The sequence below is a fragment of the Thamnophis elegans genome, chromosome 8 (assembly GCF_009769535.1).
Source record: "Thamnophis elegans isolate rThaEle1 chromosome 8, rThaEle1.pri, whole genome shotgun sequence".
In the NCBI taxonomy this organism is placed as follows: domain Eukaryota; kingdom Metazoa; phylum Chordata; class Lepidosauria; order Squamata; family Colubridae; genus Thamnophis; species Thamnophis elegans.
In genome coordinates this window covers 68,357,097-68,371,454 of record NC_045548.1, presented here as the reverse complement: position 1 = coordinate 68,371,454, position 14,358 = coordinate 68,357,097, and positions in this window count along the sequence as shown.

Here is a 14,358-nt window from a genome sequence, read left to right as displayed (position 1 = left end):
AAACATTCTGGTGTTGTTTCTAAGCCTAATCTTTATTGCCCTGATGTTGAGTTGGATACGCCCATCCAGTCACACGACCACCGAGCCCTACCTACCTAGGTGGTCATTAGGGCGGAGAACCGGTTGTTAAATTATTTGAATCCCACCACTGGGCGAAAGGGACATTAAACAAGATTTTTCACTAACGCATCCGGGCCGATGGCTTATTGTGGCCCACCAGCGGCCAGCAGAGCTGGCAGCAGATTCAAACAGTGAGGAGGTTGGGGGAGGAACATGGAGTAGTCCTGGAGTCTGGGGAAGGCTCAGACAAGGGCTCTGCCTCGAAGGCAGAGAGGGGACCAAGGCCATCTGGTAGTTTCTTTGCTGCCTCCGGAGCCTCCGGAGTCTGACATCAGCGAGGCAGAAGAACAGTGGGAGCCTGTTCCCAGTGTGCGCATGGGCAGAGCTGCCAGAAGGCAACAACAAGTAAGAAAACAGGGGTCGACTTGGGAGTAAGGCTTGGAGATGATTGCTCCTCCCATAAGACATAAAAGAGGAGCCTGCAGGAGGTGAGCTTTTACAGGAAGTAATTAGTTCAATCTTGGTTGGTTCAAGCTTTGAAAAGTTCTGTTTGACTCTGTGCTAAGTTTGGCCTTGCTCTGCATATGGCAATTAGGTTTCTGGCAGCGTTCCCAGAGAGATAAGGTGGGTGTTTATCAGTGGTGGGTTTCAAAAATTTTGGAACCTACTCTGTGGGTGTGGCCTCCTTTGTGGGAGTGGCTTGCCGCCCATGTGACCGGATATGAAATTATGAATTAGTACTTAGGACGGTCCCCAGTAGCTATTCAAAACTCTGGCATTGAAGCATGCAAGTCTTAAAAGCTATCAAGTTACAAGATCCTTGCCAATGGTGGGTTTCAAAAAAGTTTGGAACCTCTTCTGTAGGTGTGGCCTGCTTTCCAGGTCCACTGGTGGAACCTCTTCTAACCGGTTCAGTAGATTTGACGAACCGGTTCTACCGAATAGTGCGAACTGGTAGGAACCCACCTCTAGTGTTATCAACATTCCCTTGAAAGACTGTGGCAACTCGAGCAGACATCTGTCGGAACCTTCACAGACTATTTGTGAAGCCTTGCAGGCTGTGAATGACCATAATTTACAGCCGTAGAAATAACAGAAGGTTTTTGGGACTAAGATTGTGATTTATGCTTTCTCGGGAAGCCTAAGTCAGAACATTGCCAAAGGCAAAGAACTTTGGAATTCAAATTAAAATGAATACAGGTAAGACCTTGAGTTATGACCGGAAGGGAACCTGCCCATCACAGTTGTAACTCATGACAGTTGTAAGAGCAGGTCATATGACCGATTTGATTTTACGACCTTTTTGTGGCGGTTGTTATTCGTATGTCAAGATCACAAAGCAGCGGCCAGCTGTTTAAGCAAATGCTGCGGTCGTTAAATGAACCCCGTGGTTCACTATGGGCCAGTTTTGCTGAAACCAGGAGTAAAAACTGGCAGTTTTGGCAAAACCATCATAAATCATGATCACATGACCGTAGGGCACTTGCACGTAGTTGTAAAGGCAACCTGGTTGCCAAGCACCAGAGACAAGATGGTGTGTGGGTGTCTGTGTGTGCATCTGTGTGAGTCTGTTTGTGACTGACCAATGGAACTATGAATCTGGGTGTTAAGTACCCCCCAAGGAAGATCCATTGGAACTTCAAAGGGTTGCTAAGCAACCGGTCATATGTCAAGGACTAACCACATTTTTTGAGAAAGCAGAACAAGCAAGAGTATAGGTAGGCAGAAATCCGGCCAGAGGTTTCCATGAAGTAGGACGTTGCAACCCTTAACTACAAGGCCTAGCACCCTTTCTCTTACAGGCAGGCGCTCTTGGGAATTATACTTCAGAACTATAAAGCAAAAAAGGATATCATTTTCCCCCCAGACCTACTTGCAAGATGAATTCAAGCCAGATTTGCTGGTCAATGAGTAGAAAGAAGGATGGATAAGTACCTAATGGAGAAGGTACGCTGCGGACTCCCGTTGGTGAATGAATTCTGGCTGGTGGGATCTAGGAGAAGAATCTTCTCTGCCATGGATCCTGCCCTTTGGAATGTCTTGCAGCCCAGTGTAAGGTCTGCTCCCACCCTCTTGAACTTCTGTAAAGAGCTAAAGATTAGCTCTGCCAGCTGGCTTGGGGCACCAAGAAGAGAGTCCCACACTGGAGGTGATTGATGGAAGAACAGAAAATCACACCTCCCCCTGCTCCATCTCTCTTCCCACCTTTAATTATAATTTGTCCGTTTTATTGTTATTAGAAATATTTACTTTTTGGGACTTCCTGGGAGGAGCCTACTGGTGGAGGCAGCAAAAAATCAGCTGCCTCCGAATTCCTGGCTACGTACCTGTTTAGAGGATCTTCCATCTGACGTCTTATCAGGTTTTCTTATCCTTCAGGCAAGAAGGAAAGAAGAAACTGTTTTGCTGGCAAATGCTCTTCGATTTTTGCAGCTTTTGTGCTTGCAGGAAAGGGGGGGCTAGCCCAAGGCAGAACGGCTATCCGTGCTGGAACTTCAAACTGCCTTGTGCAGGACAAAGTAGGTCTCTCCCACTCTGCTCTAAGCTTTGTTTGATTTATTCTTATCACGAGCTGGATCCGTTTACTGTGGACAATAATTGCTTATCAACATTTTAGCTTCTTTTCTTTTTCTCCTCCGAAAAATTATTTACTCAGAGGCTTCTAAAATGGCGCCGAGCAGGCTGGCTTCTCCGGTAATAACGAACACTTTTTGCTAACTCTCACAAAAATTCAAAACAAAAGAGATTGCTTATCATTTGTTTTGGTTTCACAATAGAAGAATTTTACTCCTTCATTAACCTTGCTTATTTGGAAGTAAATGGTGATGAATCTGCTGAATGGTCTTGTTACAATGTTTACTCACTGAAAGTTTTGCCAAGCCTTAAACTTCAAAATAAAAGCCTCTTTACTTAAAGCTGCCAATTCAGGCAATAGAGTTTTATTAACTACAGGCAGATAAATTTTGAAATGGCTTCAAAACCAAATATTAACTTGAAGTCGTCACCCTCTACTTCCAGGGGCACATTCTCAGTGCCTGCCACAAAGCTGCAGCCTCCGCTTCCTACACCCCTGCTGGGGATGTGTTAACGAAAGAATTTTTCCTGAGTAATCTAAGCGAGGCTCTCAATGCACAGACAATTAAAATGGAAGATAAATTTAGAGATAATAGAGAGGAGAGAAAAGAGGAAATGAAAGAAATGAAAGAAGAAATTAAAAGTGAAATAAATGGACTTAAACAGGAGCTGTATGAGAAATTTGATTGCTAAGATTGATAAAATTAGAGACGACATGCTGAGTCTTGTAACTTTATTAACAGAACATATTTCTGGAGTGGAAGATACTCTAGAGGTTCTTAATGATGCCAATGCTAACTTGACATTGAAAACAGAGGTGGTGGAACAAAAAGTGGAAAAAGCTGAAAAAGAAATTATTATGATACAGTACCGACAAATGGAGTTCGCATTAAGAGTAAGGGGGCTGCGTGAGGAGAAACAGGAGAACCTGAAACAGATCCTATCGGAAGCTTTTGACCGCCTGATGGGAAGACCAGGGATCAATCAAGACTGGCGAATTGACAAAGCTTACCGCGTTAACTCCTGGCTGGCAAAGCAGAAGCAGCTTCCTCGAGACATCGTTATATATTTTACTACAAGAGAGTTTAGAAATATGGTACTGCAAGCATCTTATAATACTAAGCTTCAAATTGGCGGTCAAGACCTGGCTGTTTTTGAAAGAGATACCACCTCAAATGTTAAGAGCCAGGAGGGACTACACTTTTTTGGTCGAAGAACTCAGAAATCGTCAGATACAGTATAGATGGGATGCACCATTTGGCATCATATTTACATTTGATAAGCAAAGATACCGCCTCAACTCTGTATGGAAAGCCCGAGATTTTTATTATAATATATTGAAGGCCGGACATCCTGCACCATCTGGACCTAGAGAAAGACCACAAGAAGGACAGGATAGACAGCAAACTACACAACCACCAGACAAGATGGAGCATTTCTCTTCTCTAGAAGTGCAAGGTGCTATGGAACCAAGACCTAGCCGCATGACTACTAGACGTATGGAGAAACAAGCTAAAAAGCAACAGCATCAACAATCATTGGCCATCGATCAAGGATCTACAACAACAAATCTGGAAGCAATGGGAGGAGCTAGACCTAAGGTTAAACAGGCCGTGCAGGAAGCTCTAAAAATGCTTCAACCAACCAAAGATGACAACTAAGATTTTAACATGGAATGTCAACGGACTGAACTCTCCACAGAAAAGGAAGAAAATATTTCATTATCTCAAACAGTTTAAGAACGATGTAATTTGTTTGCAAGAAACTCATATCAAATCAACTGATCAAAAATATTTGATCAACTCAAAACTTGGTCAACATTTTGTAGCTTCTGCTATGGAAAAGAAGAATGGTATAGTTGTATACTTAAGAAAAGACATGAAAGCTGAATTAATAGAAGCAGATCCCTTCGGAAGATATATTGCTTTAGACTTAATCTTAGAAGGGAAAAAGACATTACTTTTGGGAATTTATGCTCCCAATCAACAGCAAGATAGATTCTATAGAAATCTTCATGCTAAATTAGTACAATGGGACTATAGTTCCTGTATACTATTGGGTGACTGGAATGGAGTGATAGACACTAAGAAAGATAAGAAGATTTCCCGCCTAAATACCAAGATGCGAGCAAAGTTACCCAAATCTTTCTTTGACATTATGGATGATTTTGAATTGAGAGATATTTGGCGAGAAAGAAATGCAGAGGAATGTGACTTCACTTTCTTCTCGGACAGGCATCAATCCCTCTCAAGGATTGATTTTATTCTAACCACTAATGATTTGCTTTCTAGGGTCAAGAAAACAAAGATTGCAGCTAGGATCCTTTCGGACCATAACCCAGTTTGGATGGAGTTGGGAAGGGTAGTGCAGGCAAGAAGGTCTTGGAGATTGAATGAAAACTTATTTAGATATGAAAAGTATATTAATGATTGTAAAAAATTATTATCTGAATATTTTGTTTTGAATATGAATAAGGGTACATCTATGGAATTTGTATGGGACGCAAGCAAAGCGTATATGAGAGGAGTTTTGATGAATATAAATAAAACACATAGAAATAAGCAAGGGTTAAAACGAACAGAACTGGAAGAGGAAATTAAGAGAAAGAGCTGGAGTTAACAATGAACCCAGACGATACAAAGGTTAAGGAAGCTATTAACATATTAAAATCTCAATTTGACATGTTGATCTCTGACCAGGTGGCCACTAATCTATTATATGCAAAACACAATACTTTTTGTAATGCAAACAAACCTGGCAGATGGTTAGCTTATCAGATTAGGAAAAAAAGAAAAACTCGAAATATATCTAAACTGATTTATAGAGGGAAGGAGGTGTTTCAACAGGAAGAGATTCAAAAGGCTTTCTGGGAATTTTTTACAGAACTGTATAAAGGGGATAAAATTAATGGTTTAGACATAGACAAATATTTAGACAAAGAGAAAATACCTTCAGTTAGAGAAGAACACAGGCAAAAATTGAATCAACCAATAACCTCGGGGGAAATCCTGCAGGTAATTAAGCAATTAAAGTCAGGGAAAGCACCAGGTACAGATGGCTTGACAGCGGTTTACTATAAAACTTACAGTTAGAAATGGTAGAACCTCTTAGAGAATTATTTAATATGATTCAAACGGAAGGTAAAGTCCCTCCATCTTGGAAGACAGCGTTTATATCTTTGATACCCAAAGAAGATCAAGATACTACTCAACCCAAAAATTATAGACCTATTTCATTACTGAATGTAGATTATAAAATTTTTACTAAAATATTAGCAAACAGGTTAATGTTGGTCATTCAACAATTGATACATACGGACCAAACAGGTTTATACAAGGGAGACAGATGAAAAGTAATGTTAGATTAATTATTAATGCATTAGAATATTTGGGAAAGAACAACCAGATCCCTGCTGCGTTTATATTTTTGGATGCTGAGAAGGCCTTTGATCGAGTTAACTGGCAATTTCTGTTGATGATACTCCAAAAAATGCAGATAGGAGATAATTTTTTACAGTCAATTAAAGCAATATACCAACAGCAAACAGCACAAATCATAGTCAATGGAAGTCTAACAGACTCTTTTCAAATTGGAAAAGGTACAAGACAGGGCTGTCCTTTGTCCCCATTATTGTTTATTATAACTTTGGAAGTATTGTTGAATAAAATACGGGGCTTGGATGGTTTAAAAGGGATCAAGATTAGGCAGCAAGAATATAGAGTCCGCGCTTTTGCAGATGATTTGGTTATAATATTGGAACAACCGCAGGAATCCAGTATGGTTTTAATGAATATGATTAATCAATATGGTCAAGTGTCGGGCTTTAAAATAAACTTAGGAAAAACCAAAATATTAGCTATAAATATGAATATTAAACAAAAGGAAGAATTAGGAGTGATGCTAGGATGTGAGGTAGTTAAAAAAGTCAAATATCTTGGAGTTAACATTTTAACTTCAAATGGGAAATTATATAAGCATAATTATGAACCACTTTGGCATAGCATACAGACAGAGATGAAAAAATGGGAGAAATTGCACCTATCTTTGCTGGGTAGGATAGCGGCAGTGAAAATGAACATTCTACCAAAATTTTTATTTCTCTTCCAAATGTTACCTATACTAAAAAAAGATGCGAACCTTTTAGAATGGCAGAAGGGTATTAACAAATTTGTGTGGGCAGGAAAGAAGCCGAGGGTAAAGATGAAAATAATGCAAGATGCACGTGAGAGAGGAGGATTGAAACTACCTAATTTAAAACTATATTATGATGCAGTGGCATTATCTGTAATTAGTGATTGGATTCACTTAACCAATGATAGAATATTGAACATAGAGGGACACGATCTGCTATTTGGTTGGCATGCTTACCTGTTATTCAACAAAAAATTGGATAAGAACTTTAAAAGTCATATTTTAAGAAATGCTTTATTGCGGGTCTGGAAGAAATACCAATATAAATTAAATGACAAGATACCCATGTGGGCAATTCCTAGACACGCAATTGAAAATATGAATACAGCACAAAAACAGGACAGAATTACTTACAGACAGCTTCTTACCTCGGAAAGGGGGGTATTACAATTAAAATCTTTAGAGGTATTAAAAGAGGACAAGGTAGTTCAAACATGGTTCCAGTATGGGCAATTACAGGCTAGGTGGAAAATAGATCAAAAAATTGGTTTTATTCAAGTTGAGGATAATCTGTTTAAACAAATAAGAGATCAAAGCTTAATGCATATAAAGAGGATATATAATGTATTAATACAGATGGATTCAGAAACAGAATTAGTTAAAGATTGTATGATAAAATGGGCTCAAAATATTGAGGAACCAATAATGTTGGATACATGGGAAAGAATCTGGGTAAGAAATGTGAAATTTACACAAGCTCAAAATCTGAGAGAAAATTTTTACAAGATGTTCTATAGATGGCATTTAGATCCTAAAAAGTTGGCTTTTATGTATCCGAATGTACAGCCTAAATGTTGGAGGTGTGGTTCTCTCGATGCTACATATTATCATATATGGTGGACTTGCCAAAAGGTTAAGGCATTTTGGATAAAAATATGGTGGGTCATGCAAAATGTTTTTAAAAGAAGGATAAAGTTTAGTCCTCAGTTATTTTTACTAGGTATATGTACTGACTTTACAGTGGTAGAGACCAATTTGACTTTGCACCTGATAACTGCAGCAAGACTGTTGGTGGCGCAATATTGGAAGAAGGAAGACTTGCCTACAATCCAAGAATGGACATTGAAAGTAACAAACTTAGCGGAAATGGCTAAAATATCGGCATATCTCAAAGATCATTCAAATGAGAGATATAAACGAGACTGGAAAAAATGGATTGACTATATACAAAATAAATACGGGACTAAGAAATTCCAGTTAGCCTATGCTTAAGATCAGAAATGATTTAAACTGTTAAAAGTTAGTTCAGTAAGAAGAAGCTAAGGTCAATCTAGAATGTCATTAATTTCTTTATTTCTTTTTTCTCAATAGATTTTAGACTGTGTTAGTTAAAAATCCATACCGGGTACGGGTTCTGGGAAGTCGGGGGGGGGAAGGAGGAGGGGGGGGGTGGGGGGGTGGAGGGAGGGAGGGGTACACACAACAAAAAAAAATTGTACTTCAATGTTTTAATGATTGACAAATGACATATTTGTGTTTTTTTTTTTCAAAGAAAAAATAAAAAGTTCTGAAGCGAGAAATATTTACTTTTTTAGTCATTTAATGTTGCAAGCTGCCCAGAGTCATCTTGTGGCAGGATGGGTGACAAACCAATAAGAAAGAAAGAAAGAAAGAAAGAAAGAAAGAAAGAAAGAAAGAAAGAAAGAGGGAGGAAGGGAGGGAGGGAGGGAGGGGGAGGGGAGGGAGAAAGAGAAAGAAATAAAGAAATAAAGGAGGAAGGGAGGGAGGAAGGGAGGAAGAGAAAGAATGAATGAAAGAAAGAAAAGGAGAGAAAGAAAGGAGGGAGGGGAGAGAGGAAAGAGGAAAGAAAAAAAGGAAAGAGGAAGGAAGGAAGGAAAAAAGAAAGAAAGAGGGAGGGAGGGAGGGAGGAAGAGAAAGAATGAATGAAAGAAAAAGAGAGAAAGAAAGGAGGGAGGGGAGGGAGGAAGGAAGGAGGAAAGAAAGAAAAAAGGAAAGAGAGGAAGAAGAAAGAAGGAAGGAAGGAAAGAAAGAAAGAGGAAGGGAGGGAGGGAGGAAGAGAAAGAATGAATGAAATAAAAAGAGAGAAAGAAAGGAGGGAGTGGAGGGAGGAAGGAAGGAGGAAAGAAAGAAAGAAAAAAGGAAAGAGAGGAAGGAAGAAAAGAAATAAGGAAGGAAGGAAGGAAGGAAGGACAGACAGACAGACAGACAGACACTGCTGGCCATATTCACCTAACGTGCATAATCAAGTCACATTAAAGATTGGGTCTGCTACCTTCATTAGGATTTTTTTTGGGGTTTAGCAATCACAAATGTTATAATTCAACAAATTCTACAAACCTGGAAATAGGGCTATTTTACTCTCATTTTATTAAGGTGCTTCATCACTGGAGGTTTTTAAAAAGAGATTGGACAACCATTTGTCTGAAATAGATCTCCTTCTTCAGCAGGGGGTTGGACTAGAAGGCCTCCAAGGTCCCTTCCCACCCTGCTTTTTTTTATTATTCAACCACTCGCTCTCCTTGGCGCTGAGATGACCTGGTTTCCCATCTGTGGAGGACTTGTCCTCACCATACAACCACCTTGGAACTAACTTGCCATTGAGGAGGATGCAAACGTCAGATCCTGGTGATCTGGAACAAAAATCCATTGAAGAATGCATCAAAGGCTCTTAGAGAAACACTTGATGTCTGTCCTTCACTAGGAATTACATGTGCAGGAAGTTCAGATCAAATGGGTTTTTTTATCGCAGCTGTACATCTCACCCCTGCACAGGAATGTGAGCGTGCCGGAAAATTACCAAGCTTACTTCAGAAGTTGCATTTCTATGCCAACAGATCCTGGAATTTATGCTGAGTGTAACTCTGAACTGAATGCAGCCTTTTCCAGGCCCAGTTTTGCAATTATGAGTAACACACAGATTATGTGCAATTTGTGAAGCTTTTTTGTGTTCTGTTTGGGAAGGAGCTGTGAACATTGGCATGGAAGTGATAGATTTAACAGATTAACAGAGTTGGAAGGGACCTTGTAGGTCATCTAGTCCAGTGGTTCCCAAACTTGGCAACTTTAAGACTTGTGGACTTCAACTCCCAGAATTCTCCAGAGCTGGCTGGAGAATTCTGGGAGTCCACAAGTCTTAAAGTTGCCAAGTTTGGGAACCACTGATCTAGTCCAACCCCCACCTAATCAGAGAACCTTACACACAGGAGTGGGCTTCAAAAATATCCACAATGGGTTCTCTGCCCGGTTGATGGGTGGGCATGACCATGGTAGACCATGGTATTCGGCTTCTTCCACCACAGCGGGTGAGAGGGGCATTTTCACCTTCACCAGGCTCTGGAGGCTTTCCTCGAGCCTCTGGGAGGGCAAAAGCTGTTTCTTCTAGGTGCTGGAGGCCCTCAAGAGGCCAGAATGGGCCTCTTGAAAGTTCCAGAAGGCCAGAAATGAGCCGATTTCTGGCCTTCCGGAACTTCCGGGTGGCCCGTTTTCCCCCCTCCCCAAGCTTCCGTGAGGGCCCTGTACTTACCTCATGTCCAAAACAGGCCGCGTGGAGACTCCTGGGAATGGCGGGGTGGGGCCAGCCAGAGGTGGGATTTGGAGGTTCTCCATTTCTGACAAATGGCAGTCCAATCTCTTCAGGGAGCCGAGGTGGTGCAGTGGTTAGGGTGGCGCAGTGGTTAGGGTGCAGTACTGAAGGCCACTAGGGCTGACTGTTATCTGCAGTTCGGCTGTTCAAATCTCACCGGCTCAAGGTTGACTCAGCCTTCCATCCTTCCGAGGTGGGTGAAATGAGGACCCAGACTGTGGGGGCGATATGCTGACTCTGTAAACCACTTAGAGAGGGCTGAAAGCCCCATGAAGCGGTATATAAGTCTAACTGCTATTGCTATTCTTGAAAGCCTGCAGTGATAGACCAAAGATAGAACAATTATTATTGTTGGAAAGGATCTTGGAGGTCTTCTAACCAACCCCCTGTTCAAGCGGGAGGCCTCACCCCAAAGGTGTTTTTTTTTAATTATTTTATTTTAAAGGCAACTGGATTTTCTTTGTTTTCCTGGAAGATGCTTTGCTTCTCATCCAAGAAACTTCTTCAAGGAAAACAAAACATCTTCCAGGAAAACAAAGTCCAATTGCATTTTTTTTAAAGCACTTTTGGAACAATCGTAACCTGGTTGAGGGTCTCCACAGAAACTTCATGGATCTGTTGGAAGAAATGTCCATCTGGGTTCAGTTCCAGGGGAAAATGACCCTGGATTCATGGAAGCTGCTTGGAAAAAAGGTTTATTGATGATGGACAGGATCACATGGTTTGAGGTTCTGGAGGAAAAAGGGAAGAGATGCTGAGAGTGCCCTGGTTTTATGTCCTCTCTGGGCTTTGAATTTAAGCTTGTGTTCTGATTGGTTGTCAGACTCCCATGGGGCCATGCAGGGGCAACTTTGTATGTTGTGTTTTGAGTCCCAGGCTTGGTTGAGCCTTTCTGGGTGATGATGTAATGAAAGGGCTTTGGGATTCCTATTATGGCTCTGCCTGAAGGAGGTAGATCTTTGTTATGTAGAATAGACTGACCCAGGCATTAATGGGCCATTGCCAAAAAGCGGGGGGGGGGGGGGGCGGCCTGAATTTCTGCCTCCCTTTTAGGGGGAAATATTCTGCCCTTTTAATATTTCTTAAAATATCTCATTTTTCTAGGAGATGGGTGAGTGCTAACTTCCTGCAGACCTTAAGTTTAAATCCAAAATTATTGGCCAATGGAAATCTGAGCATGCTTCTTTCTAGAAGCCTCACTGAAAGACTGCTCCGTTCAAGTGATCTGTTTGATCCGACTCGGCTTCCTGCTATTCTGTAACCTTTCATTCAAATTTTGATCACACAACCATGGGAAAGTTGGTCGTAAGTGCAAAGACCGGTTGTAAGTCACTGCTTTCAGTGCTGTTTTTAACTTCGGTCCCTAAACAAAATGGTTGTAAGTTGAAACTTTTACTTAAAATTACCCTTTACTTAATGGTGGGATCCTGCCAGTTTAACAACTGGTTCGGTGATTGCACACTTCGTCCACGTACATGTCTGATGCGCGCTGCACACACATGCACAGTTTTAAGAAAATTTACTTTCCGCGTTACTTCTGGGGAGTAACACAGCGGAGGCATGGCAATCCGCCCTGTTGCGCGAACCAGCTCTGCTGGGCGAATCAGCTGAGAAGATATAGGTCAGTAAAGCACAGAGGTTGACAGGTGGGCCCGCCTGATTGTCAGATTGAACCGGTTCTCTCCCAGTTGATCGTTGGAGCTACCGTTCGTCCAAACCAGTATGAATCAGTAAAATTCCAACCCTGCTTTTACTCATTTCGGCAGTGCAGGAAGAAGATGGTCATGGGGAAATCTTTTCCATGACACATATTCCCCTCCTAACCCCAGGGGAAAAGCACATGGCTAAAGATGTGGGGAAGACCATTGTGATGTGTTGTGTGAACACAGTTGAACTGGTACAGGATTTTTTTTTTGTGTGTGGTTCTAGGACAAGCACAATCTCAGGAGGACCCAGTGACACTGCCCCCCCCCCCGGAGTCAAGGCAAGGAGTGAGTAAGCCAGTGGTTCTCAACTTTCCCAATGTCGCGACCCTTTAATGCAGTTCCTCATGTTGTGGTGACCCCCCCAACCATAAAATTGGTGTCTCGGTTCCTAAGATCATTGAAAATATGTGTTTTCCGATGGTCTTAGGTGACCTCTGTGAAAGGGTGCTTAGACCCCCAAAGGGGTCCCGACCCACAGGTTGAGAACCACTAGTGTAAGCCAACCTTCCTATGACATTTCTCATAAGGTATTGGAAAAGGTATTATCACCAAGGTTGAGATCATGGAAGCCGGGTAGTCTTTCTGCATTGCATGGGGAAAATACATCTTCCTTCCCCTTGTCCTTACCACTTTCTATAAGAGGGACGATTGAGAGCATCCTGTCCTGTTGCACTACTGTCTGGTTTGGAAGCATTACTGCTTCAGACTGGAAGGCAGTGCAGAGAGTGGTGAGGACAGCAGAAAAGACTATTGGCAGTTCACTCCCTTCCATCCTGGACATAGCACATAAGTGAAGCTTGAGCAGGGTCCACAGGATTGTCTGGGATGCTACACATTCTCTTCACGACCTGTTTTTCTCGTTACCTCCTGGGAGGAGTCTCTGTATTATCCAACATCCAGATTCAGGCAGAGTTTTGTTCCCTATAGCATCAACCTTGTGAACTCTCAACTTTCCTCTTTCTGCTATGTATTCAAGGTGGACAGTAATAAACATTTATATGTATCTAGCAATAGCAGTAGCAATAGCACTTAAACTTACGTACCGCTTCATAGTGCTGTAGAGAAATGTCTGAACGATTCACAAATGTCAGCCTATTGCCCCCAACAATCTGGGTCCTCATTTTACCAACCTCGGAAGGATGGATGCCTGAGTCAGAGGTAGCCAGCAGTACTGCATTCTAACTGCATTCTAACCACTGCACCACCGTGACTCATTTATATGTGTGGGTGTAGATCAGTGGTGGGTTCCTGCCAGTTCTAACCTCTTCTGTAGAAGAGGTTCCACAAATCTATAGTGCCGCTTAGAACCGGTTCCAGCTCCCTCCTCCCGCCCGACGCCACATCATCAAGATGAAGAGTGAGAGGAGGAATTCTGGGAGTTGAAGTCCACAAGTCTTAAAGCTGTCAAGTTTGAACACCCCTGGTGTTTTTTTTCCTAAAGGTTTAGGGGTGCAAGGGTCTTGTAACTTGACAGCTTTAAGACTTGCGTGCTTCAATTGCGAGAGTTACTGAGCCAACATTTTGGTTGCTAAGCAAGAGCGTTGCTAAATGAGTTTCACCACATTTTACAAGTTGGCTACGCCCACCCAGTCACATGGCCAGGAAGCCACTCCTACCCAGTCACATGGCCAGCAAGCCACTCCCACAAGGCAGGCCATACCTACAGAAGAGGTTCTAAAAATTTTTGAAACCCACCACTGGTGTAGATTTATACGTATGTCTGTATATAGCATCTCTAGATGTGGGTGTAAGGCATATGTACACTTTTGAGAGAGCAGGCAACACAATTTAACTTTTAATGTGTACCGGTGTGCGCACAGTAAAAAAAAAAAAAAGACAATAAAGGTTATCTTATCTTGCAAAGACTTGAAAGTCTTGAACACATTTGAGGGGATATCACACCCATGTTCTTACTGCATGTAGTTCTGAATTTATGACCAGGGTTGGGACCAGGATATCTGTGGCTACGCAAAATGTTTAGTTTAGTTTAGTTTAGTTTAGTTTAGTTTAATAAGATTTGTATGCCGCCCACTCCCTTGGGATTCTGGTTAGTGAGTTGTCTCAAAGCTGTTTTGTCAGGAGGCAATTGGACTTTCCCTCCCTCCCTCCCTCCCTCCCTCCCTCCCTCCCTCCCTCCCTCCCTCTCTCTCTCTCTCCTCAATATCCATCACAAGCAGAGGTGGGTTCCTACTGGTTCAGACCAGTTCGGCCAAGTAGGTAGTGATTCAGCCTGAACTGGTTCTATCATCATCGCCGCCATCTTGATTTTCAGTTCTGCGCATG